Source organism: Canis lupus, chromosome 22 (genome assembly GCF_011100685.1).
Source record: "Canis lupus familiaris isolate Mischka breed German Shepherd chromosome 22, alternate assembly UU_Cfam_GSD_1.0, whole genome shotgun sequence".
Lineage (NCBI taxonomy): Eukaryota > Metazoa > Chordata > Mammalia > Carnivora > Canidae > Canis > Canis lupus.
Window position 1 is genome coordinate 32055053 of NC_049243.1, and position 10564 is coordinate 32065616.

The window sequence follows — 10564 nt, forward strand, 5'->3', positions numbered from 1 at the left end:
ATATCAGGCTCCCTGCATGGAGCCTGCTTCTCCCTCTGCCTATGTCTCTGCCTCTCTCTGTCTCTCATGAATAAATAAAAATCTTAAAAAAAAAATGTTGGCTGAACCAGACACTTCTGAGCCAAAAATTCACCCCATACCAAAACCTGGCTCCTCCAGAGACCCACAGAAATCCTTTCCTGCCTGTCACCACAGGGCAGGTGTTTTCCTACCACTAATCAGGACACAGGAATCCCAAATGTGAAGGGTATTCAAACTCGTACTTACCAGACACTTCAATTCCAAGGGAATTCTGATAAAGTAACAAGTACAGCCGCAGGGATGTGTAAACCACATTTCCTCTGGGTCTGTGGCGGTTTTCAATTATGAAAGTATGTATTTATTTATTTTTAACAAATAGTTGCCAAACACTTAAAATGTGCACATTAGAATGAAATCCTTTTCAGCTCAGCCAGTAGGAATCCTGTCATAGCCAGGGAAGTCATGTTACAGACACATCCAACCTCGCACCAGGGCCAGGTGGTAGGGAGGGTAGGCTGCATAAACATTATGTCTCCCCTGGGTGCTTGACTTGTCCTGGTCCTCACAACTCTCAAAGCACTTAGTGTCGAGCACATCTTTGCAAAAACTGACTCCTTGCTACCAATAAAGCAATCAATCAAGTCCTGGATTGAATTTTAACTGGACACTCCCTGGTTTAGGAAAATAAACATGCCAATTCCTCTAATACTAAATACACTTTGAACTGAAACTGGAAGTGAGTAAATGGAGTCACAAACCCAACGAGAATTAAATACATGTATTTACTAAGTCTCATTAATAGTTGCAGGTGGAGTAAAACTTGGGTCTTAGTTTAAATGATTGTATTCTCATTGACACTCCATCTGAGCCATTCAAAAGCTAGAGCACTTCTGTGAATCATTCTGTAGTTGGGCACCTATTATTAACCGCAAATGTGGTAGGACTGTTCCTGTCAGGGATTTATATAAGAAAACTGCTCTGTGGAATGATGGCTAGGCTAGTAGTTAGTAGATGGATTTGGAACCCAAGCATAACACATTCAAACGCTGTGATTTGAGGAATCACCTAAACTCTCTTAGCTTAAATTTTATCCTCCATGAAATGAGAATAATAACAAATGCCCTTCCTAAGTCCAGGGCCATTGGGAGGCACTAATGGAATGATGGATGTAAAAATATTTTGTAAACTATAAAGCACTCTACGAGTTTAAAGGATGACAATGATTATTACTTCTATTAAATCTTCATGGACTAGTTGAATTTGGAAACCCCTCATTGAATGAATAAAAAGGGCATTAGAGATATTCAGACAGTGCCTATAGATTGTAACAAATAAGTGTGGATTGTCATGAGTAGAATAAGAAGAAAAAAATGTTTTCTTCAGATTCTGTCTTTGATTAGAAAGATACCATCGGTTTCAGTGTGCTTTTCACAGCTATTGAATTTATGATCTTTGCAATTAACTTCTAGAATATTCATATTGAAATGGCATGCCATAAAAATAACTGTTTCAGAGAAAATTATGTGGCAAGAACAAAGGAAAAAAACAAAATATTTCTGTCTACTCCAAAAAGTTTCAGAGTTAATAAAATTCAGTATGCCCTCAGATAGTAAAGGCCCAAAAACAGTATCATTTTGAGGAGAATTTAACTCCCTAGTATCACCAAAGCCTGTGGAATACTGTTAATTTACTACGAGGAGATACAGGACAAATATTTTAAAAAATCGGGATGCCTGGGTGGCTCAGTGGTTGAGCATCTGCCTTTGGCCCAAGGTGTGATCCTGGGTCCCGGGATTGAGTCCCACATCGGGCCCCTTGCAGGGAGCCTGCTTCTCCCCCTGCCTGTGTCTCTGCCTCTCTCTCTCACTCTTTGTGTCTCCCATGAATAAAGAAATAAAATCTTTCAAAATGTATTTTTAAAAATTTTAAATAAATAAAAATAAAATGTATTTTAAAAATTGGTATATATAGGCAGGTGAAATGCAATATGGATTTCTAAAATAGTCACAACCAAGTTTACCTATGTTAGCAGATATTTGCATTTATTAGTGTAAACAGATCGTTATAAAATAGTAAAATGACATAAAATGAAATGATATACAATAAACTTTACAAAAATGTAAATTTAGTCCTTGGTTCATAGTCTTTTCTCATATTTTTCCAAATTCTTTTGAAAATATTCATGTGCCACCTGTTATTGATTTAGGATACTACAATTTTTGTTTTATAAGCCTATATTCTCTTATCCTGTACACTAAGAATATACAGACTAATTTGTTATATTATTCTACATAACTAGCCTTCATATACTGGAAGACATGTTTGGAAGCAACCATGCACTCAATTTAGCTTTCCCAAACTGCTATCTTAGGAGATAGGGGAGATACAGCATTATGTCCTTGATGGAGTGGGAGGAAACAGAATCAATCCTTCTCTCTCTTCCCTCCTCTCTTTCCTTCTCTGTCTTTAGAGCCCTCTGGGACAAAAATTAAAAATGTTAGAGGAAAGCAACTCTATTTTTTTAAACATTTTACCCAAGCAATTTTTTTTTTTTTACTTAAGAGTGTATTTATTATCTCTTGATGTATAACAAATCACTCCCATATTTGGCTCCTTAATATAACAAACATTTATTCTTTCATTGTTCCTGTGGGTCAGGCATCCAGGTATAGTTTAGCTGGGTCCCTCAGACTCGGGGCCTCTCATGAGCTTGCAGTCAAGCTGTCAGCTGGAATATGGTAAGCCCCAACCCCAAGTGGGGATGAAGGCTTTAAGTTCACTTACAATTATTATAGCCAGGCTGAAGATCCGCCTGTACTGTTGGCCTCAGCTCCTCAGTATGCCCAATGGGTCTCTCCATAGGACTGCTCACAACATGGCAGTTTGCTTTCCCTAGGGCAAGTGATCCCAGGGAGTGTGCAAGAGAACACCACAATGGAGGTCACAGTCTCTTAGTAACATAATTTCAGAAATGATATCTCTGTACTCTTGCCATAGTCTAGTCATTAGAAGCAAGGCGCTAGGCCCAGTCCCAGGCAAGGGGCTTAGATAGCATTACATATCATTCTTAGATCACTCTAGAAAATACAAAGCAATGACAGATGAGTTTATTCCTGATGAAACAAAATCACCATGCTCAACATGACTAACTCCACTCACAAAATGCCTCTGACGAAGTGAAATTTTATTCCAAAAGAAACTAATTTAGTCATTTTCAAAACTGTTTCTGATCAAACTCCTAAACAGCAGAGTGCCTAAAATGTGCCAGACACTGGGCTTGGTACTGACTGCACAAAGAGAGAAACAGCCTCTGTTTTCAAGTTTAATTTTGAACTTCGTTGTTTATTTCCAGATCTTTGAAAATCTTTTTAAATGTTTTAGTTATTTGGATTTTGTTTTGTTTTGTTGAAACAAGGAATGATTACCCTACTAAATAAATATGCAATTAATTGTGTTCTTCCGAAGAGCTTCAAAGCACTGAAGTGTCAATATCTCCCTGGATCGTAGATTCCCTAAATAAATAGATTCAGTTTACAATGATACAGACTAACACATAAAAGAATTAGGTTGCCTGTTCTCTGCCACAAATGTAAGAACAGATAATGGAATAAAAGAAGCTGTCGTACCTGAATGGCTATCCGTTTCCCTATTCACCAAGGATTATTACTTTTCTCTGAGCTCAACAAGCCAGTTAGAATCATTAATTTCACAAACCTACTCATGTACTTATTTTTACTCTCTCGCTTCTTTATCCCTTGACTTACTATAATCTACCCCTTTCAGCTTTTCCCTGCCCTTATCTTTGCCTCATAGCATTTAACTTTTGAATCACACAGTTGTTCCGTAGCTCTCTTTCATTCCAAACACACTGTGCTTTACACTAAATCTTTGAACCACTTCCAAAAATCCATGTCAGAGGTGCTTTTGCTGTTTGGAATTCTCATTCTTAGTGGTACTGTCATCAGCGTGGTTCCAATTAAGTCTCTCTTAGTTGACAACAATGTCTTTCCAAAGTAAACGACTTCAAGCTTTTATCTCCATGCACCAAACCAAAATCATGGCCATTCCAAACATTCACATTAGAATGTCCACTATCTCCAGAGCTTGTTTCCCTGTCTGAAACCAGATAATGGGAGAGTCTTCAGACAAAATGACATTCAGTGAAGCAAGATACTTGGGTTCTAAGTCAGAGTTGGCCCTTAAAGTCATTTAAGAAAAAAAAAAAAAAAAAAGATAAGAAAAAAAAAAATAAAAAAAAATAAAAAAAAATAAAGTCATTTAAGGAGAATTATAATAATATGCCATGCTAATAGTCCACCCACATAAATTAATTCAATTATATTTCTATCATGTCTTATATGATAGTATGATAAGGTAAAGGTTACAAAGCAAATAGTTAAAGAGGCCACTCTATTTATATAGCTATGTAGTCAATATTTTCGTGATAATATAAAATGCCATACAAGATGCTTTTCTGGTGTTTGACGCCACATCTGCCTCAGCTTGTAACATTGCTGGGTCTAATTCATATGAATAAGCATTATGACTTTCAGGGGTCTGGAGCTCTGAAAAATGTAAAGAGAAAAACATTTTTGAAAATGTTTTAAACAAAGACAGTTGTCCACTCAGTTGAATTACACAAACATCACTGGATCCATGAGTTAATGACATAAAATCTAAATGCATTATAGCAGTGAGTGGTCATAAGAGCATAAATCGCTGTCACTGACAATCAGGGAGTCTGGGACCTGTAGGGAAACTAGATGTGTTCATGGCTTCTACTGTGGTTAGCAATATACAATAAGTTGCAAAAATGGGCCTCCAGAGGGAATCTGCAAAAGTTGTAGACAGATGTTCTGAATCTTAGAGTCCAACAGAAGTGTATTTAGGTCAAAGAAGAAGGTTGGACAAGGAGAGAAAGAGCAGAAACAGAATTTGTTGAGTGACCTCTAGAAGCTGTTCCAATAGAAAATTGTCTTGATACTTGCTTTCTAAAAGAGAAATGAGATTAGCTCTGAACTGCCGTTAAACTAACATTAAAAATCTGGATCTAAATGGAATTACATTGAAAATGTTGTAGTATGTGAGGGTTCTAGGATAGGGTCCATAGAAAACAATTATTTTTAAAACAGGATTTATTGAGCCAAAGAACAGTGTGACTTTCTTACATGAGGCTTATTTTTTATATCAGTTGTTCAGTTAAATTAAACTATCTTAGAAAAGTCATTATAATTCTTGTACATATCCTTCTAATATCTATGTGAAGCTACAGAAATTGTTGTAGACAATAAAACCATGATTTACATTGGTGTGACTGGGTTTCTTTTTTCCATTATATATATAATTTTATTTATAGATATAATTGTATTTATCTTATTTGTAGATTTATGATATATACAAATATTTATTTGTATTTATATTTATTATCCATTTGTATATGTAATATTTTTCTATTATATATGTGTGTATATATAAAATCAAAATTATATTTAATTTTCCAGTGAGAATAGGAAATACTGCAGTAGAATCCTGTGTAAACTCATAGGATCCTAGGTGTCATCTTGCTACTGCTATGTAGAAAGAAACTGTTATAATAGCTAATAATATTAATAGCTCAGATAACACATTTTAAGCACTTATGATAATAGCTATGTTACCAAATTTCCATCTTTTTCCTTTACCCTAACTTATCCACTCCCTTGTCCCAACTACTTGCTCTTCCAGCGTCTGTCTTAGCCAAACATGACTCACTCCAGGCCAGATCAGCTCCCAGATTAGCTTGGTTTCTAAAACTCCTTCAAGGACTAAAATATTATTGTATTTCTGGAATTTAGATGACTTCTACCTTCTAAACCTCTCCACCTGTATCGTGAGGATAATGAAAAAATGACATAAGTTGTCCGACATAAAAGAAGGTCCATGCAACTTCTTAGTAATAGACAAGGCTCATCATTTTTCACTCATTCTCCCATTTTTGGGTGGTCCTGATGAAGGATGGTTTGCTGATGGTTAGGTACTAACTCTACAAGATTCGGCCTCCTACAAAAAGGGACCCATGTAGTGGTCTCAGCCTAGATTATTTCTTCCTGTTTCTGGAAAGTACATCAAAGGGCAGCACTGGAATATCAAAATATCACTACCATTGACAAAGAGATCTGTTGTGAGAATAATAAAAATACGTTTACACATATGTACTACATTTCTACTCCTGTGTTTGGAGCCATGGAAATTCAGGAAGATGAGGAATCATTTAACATACCAGTAAAACATTAAAAAGTGGCTTAAAAATAAGGGCTGTTTACACCTCTTTGTTATAATGGTGGATAACAACTTAGTTTTCATTTGAAATTTTTGGAAAAGAGTGACAACCAAGAATACATCATACCATGTCAAACTAATTTAAAGTATGAAATCTTTGTAATTCAGATATGAAGCTAAGGGCCACAAAATCCTTGAATATTCAAGGAAAAGTAAAAAAAAAGAGACAGAGAAAAATGACTCCTATCAAACATGAAAGCTGAGTTTTTTTCTATTTAGTGCAACTCCCTTTCTTTTCTTTTTTTAAGATTATATTCATTTATTTATGAGAGACACAGAGAGAGAGAGAGAGGCAGAGATGGAGGCAGAGGGAGAAGCAGGCTCCATGCAGGGAGCCCAATGTAGGACTCGATCCCAGGACTTCAGGATCACGACTTGAGCCAAAGGCAGACACTCAACTGCTGAGCTACCCAGGCATTCCCCCTTTTTTTCTTTAAGTAAGCTCTCATGGGACTTGAACTCATGACCATAAGATCAAGAGCTGCATGCTCCACCCAAATGAGCCAGCCAGGCACCCCTATGCAATTCCCTTTTGCGGTCCTAGTTTACACATTCCATTGACCTAGTTTACCTTTATTTTTTTCTTTGCTAGTAAGAAGAGAGGCCAAAGACAAAATCAGAGATAAGTGGGTGCTGTATCACCTATCTAGTGGCAGCAGTGTGGACTATGGACAAGAGTTCTAAGTCTCGGAAACAATGAGTTGTGCAGACACCCATTTTTCTGTTGACTTCTGCTTAGATATTAAAGATGTTCATTAGATTCAACAACATCCTTCTAACCTACTAACTCTGGAACTGACCTTCATGGAAATTTTTCTTGCCGTTTAGCAGATTAGAAGAGACATTTTAGTTTTGTGACACAACCAATCCGTAAGCAGTAGTTAAATGCCTCTTTATTCTTAGTTCTCTCTTGGCATGTTGGGGATGGCTAAAAAGAAGAAAGACTGTCCTCTACTTTCTATTGTTTAACATATGACTGAACAAAAATACAAAATACAAATTAAGACAAACATATAAGACAGTACTTATTCTAAATATGCACTGCACTGTTTTGATTGTACTAATCCATTAAATTCTCCTACCACCCGATGGAGTAAAAAACAGTTAACTCTTGAACCATGTAGGGGCTAGGGGTGCTGTACAATTTTTCACTCTCGAAAAATTAACCAATGGTCTACTGTTGACCGGAAGCCTTCCCAATAAGATAAAAAGTCAATCAGCACATATTTTGTATGTTATATGTACTATATACAGTATTCTAACAATAAAATAAACTAGAGAAAAGAAAATGTTTTTAGGAAAACCATAAGGAAAATATATTTACGGTATCGTACTGTATTTACCAAAAAAAATATACATGTAAGTGGACCTATGCAGTTCAAACCTGTGTTGATATATTTTTATCTCCACTGTACTGATGGAAAAAGTGAAGCATGGAGAATTTATATAACTTGCCCAAGGTTATATAACTAATAAATCGCAGATCTAGGATTCAAACCCAGGCATTCAGATGCCCCAATCCATGCTCGTATTCTGCATGTTCTACTGAACCTTGAAACAGTCAAGTATTACAGAAAAAGAAGGTAAATGACGCTAAAGAGCTTCATGGATAAAATAGAATGGACTTGGAACTTGGCAAACAAGGAGAACATGGCTAGGAAAGGAGCAAGGAATTCTGGCAAGAAGATGAACGATGAGCATGGAGTGTCCGCAGGGGAGTAGAGAAGCCAATCTGACCAGAACGAGTGAGTATGAGGAGAAATTAGATGAGACCATTAGGATGGGGAATATTATGGAAATCCAGAACATTTCCAGTGACAACTGAATTCCTAAGAAGGTAAAGTTATAATTGGGTTAAAAGACATTATCTCAGAAACATATTTTGTTTCATTCCAACACAAATCAAACTGCTCTCCTCTCCAGGTGTAGAGATCTCTTAATGACCATTTCACTCTTGGCAAAATTGAACAGGGGAAGATACTGAGTGCAAGGTAAAGTCAAATCCATGCTCGTTCATGTTTAGGTAGCATGGGAAGAATGGCATCCAAGGAGCGAGAATTTTCCATACTGACCCACATGGCACATTTTGATTTGGACTCCATCTTTGTGACCTCTGACCACAAGAGATATACAGACTTGTATTTAAGCTGGTACGGGGTTAAAGCCACGAGGTCCACCTGAAGGACAGCACACAGCATGAAATTTTCGCAATGCCACCTTCTGGTTTTGGAAGATAGCTCCAAAAGGAAAATCAGCTGAGAGGCAAAGAGAAATTGTGGCCTCCCTGCAAAAGGCAGAAAGGGAGGTGAGAGAGGAGAAACAAACACATCTGAACCATCCCTAGGGGAGAAAGGATACTATGGACAAGTTTGCCAAAAACCAAGTGAAGCTGAAGACAGCAGGGGGTCTGAATGTGCCACCAGAAAAGTTAAGCAAGAAGGTAAGTAAAGTAAGCTGGCTCAGGAACATGGCAGACTATTGGAAGGAGAAGAGGGGACAGTTTCATAACCTCCCAATCCTTCCAACTTCTTACGGTGTTCCAGAAAACAGAAAGCGTGCTTGATAAGAATGATTTATTGAGCAATTACCTCTTTCCGCCCTCAGCTCTCTGGAACTGGACAGCAGACAGGTCTGGTGAATTATATTTGTGAGTTCTCCGAAAGAGCTTCCTCTCAAGGATGCACATGTTTCCAGCTAGTCATGAGGCAGCTCTGCTTGCTGTACAGTTTCTGCTATTTTCACTTACCCTTCTCTGTCCCTTTCTCAGTCCTTGCTCATTTCCCCCTGGTTTAGGAGGGTTTACTGCACCTGCCACTGTTATCATTCACCCCCTGCATGTGTGTCCAAAGTGATGGCTCCCTTCCAGCTTCCCTCATTGTTCCTTCCTGCTGGTCCTGCTCTAGACTGTCTGCTCTGCAAGCAAATGTGCTGCTCCGGCTTCCCTTCCTCTTCCTCCAGCCATGCTCTCTGGGTTTCCCCTTCTGCCTCGTGGCAAATACCCTGCAAAGGGAAGCTTTCTGGGCCCCTCTCTCCTAATAGGGCTCTTCACACCCCAGAATCTCTAGTCTCCACTTACTCTTGTCCATTGTGATTACTGCTGACAAGCTTGGGAGGCAGTATCTTAGGAAAAATTGTGCTTTTGGTTCAGTAATTACTCAGGTTGATTTGGGTAGCCTGAGAGTGCTGAAGAGTCTGTTTCAACTGAATATCCTACAGTCCCAAATGTGGTGAGCTGGTCTCGTTTTTCATCTGCTGTCATGGTTAACTGGCAACTTCCAGGCATGGGGTGCCTGTCTGGTATCCCAAGCACACACACGCAGACAATTACATGAAGAATGCCAACGGATTACAACCCATTGGGTCATGTTTTAGCGGAGTTCTTCTAGCAGGGAATGTGTACCAGCATCTTAGATCAATTGTGGCACATTGTTTGTTTTAGAATCTTTGTTCTAGAACTGTTGGGTACCTGATCATCCCAGCATTTTCTGCATTACAAAGTTGAAGGAAAAACAAGTTTGGGGCTGAGTATTCTCAGTCCCCGGTGACTCAATGACAGGTACCAAAATCATTCCAACTTAAGATTGTAGGGTGAACTCAAATTGGGGTCTCTGAAGAGAAAGATGGGATCCTTTATCCAGTACATTAAAGGAAACATTTCTTATTTCTATTAAACAATCAGGAAAGGAAAGATGGTGCAACAATGGGAAGGGTGCTGCAAATACCAGGGTTACCAAGAGTCACCCAGAAACCTTTAAAATAATTTAAAGTGATGATAAAACAAGTAACACAGTGTGTTTCTATTGATGCAGTTATCTTTAACCCCTTGAACTTAACTTGTACTTGCACCAAGAAGTTGATAGAAGTGTGTCTAGTTGCTCTACCAAGGCAATTTCCCATAGTTTAATTGATTGGGGATGGTGCTGATTTTCTCATTTAAATTATCCACAAAGCACTGAAAAAAAAAAGTGACTCTTGGCTGGAATTACTTTCCTATGGGGGAAAAAAAAGAGAGAGAGAGAGAGGGAGGGAGGAAAGTAGTAAATGGATCAAGATAATACTGCACTGCAAGATCTAAATACATCGAAGATGGATGGAAATACCAGAGCTCTGATTTCCTCAATTCTTTGCAAGGTATAACCAAAGCAATTCCAAGAAGTCTCGTTTTATTAGAAATTGGGTTTCTTAAGTATTATCTCCCAAAGCTCCTCCTGGTGATAGCTACCTT

At 38.0% G+C, this 10564-nt stretch overlaps 1 long non-coding RNA gene across 2 annotated transcripts; it reads right to left on the minus strand.

Annotated features, from left to right (window-relative positions):
• Nucleotides 1–2498: 2498 nt before the first annotated feature.
• Nucleotides 2499–7458, minus strand: LOC111091662. 2 transcript variants are annotated; one of them, XR_005376424.1, is made up of 3 exons: nt 7140–7458; nt 4485–4586; nt 2499–4137 (listed from the first exon to the last, which is right to left on the minus strand). It is a non-coding gene; the product is annotated as an uncharacterized LOC111091662 (long non-coding RNA). The 2 variants fall into 2 exon arrangements; XR_005376423.1 differs by lacking the exon at nt 7140–7458 and having other exon boundaries at nt 4485–5330.
• Between the last annotated feature and the right edge of the window lie 3106 nt (nt 7459–10564).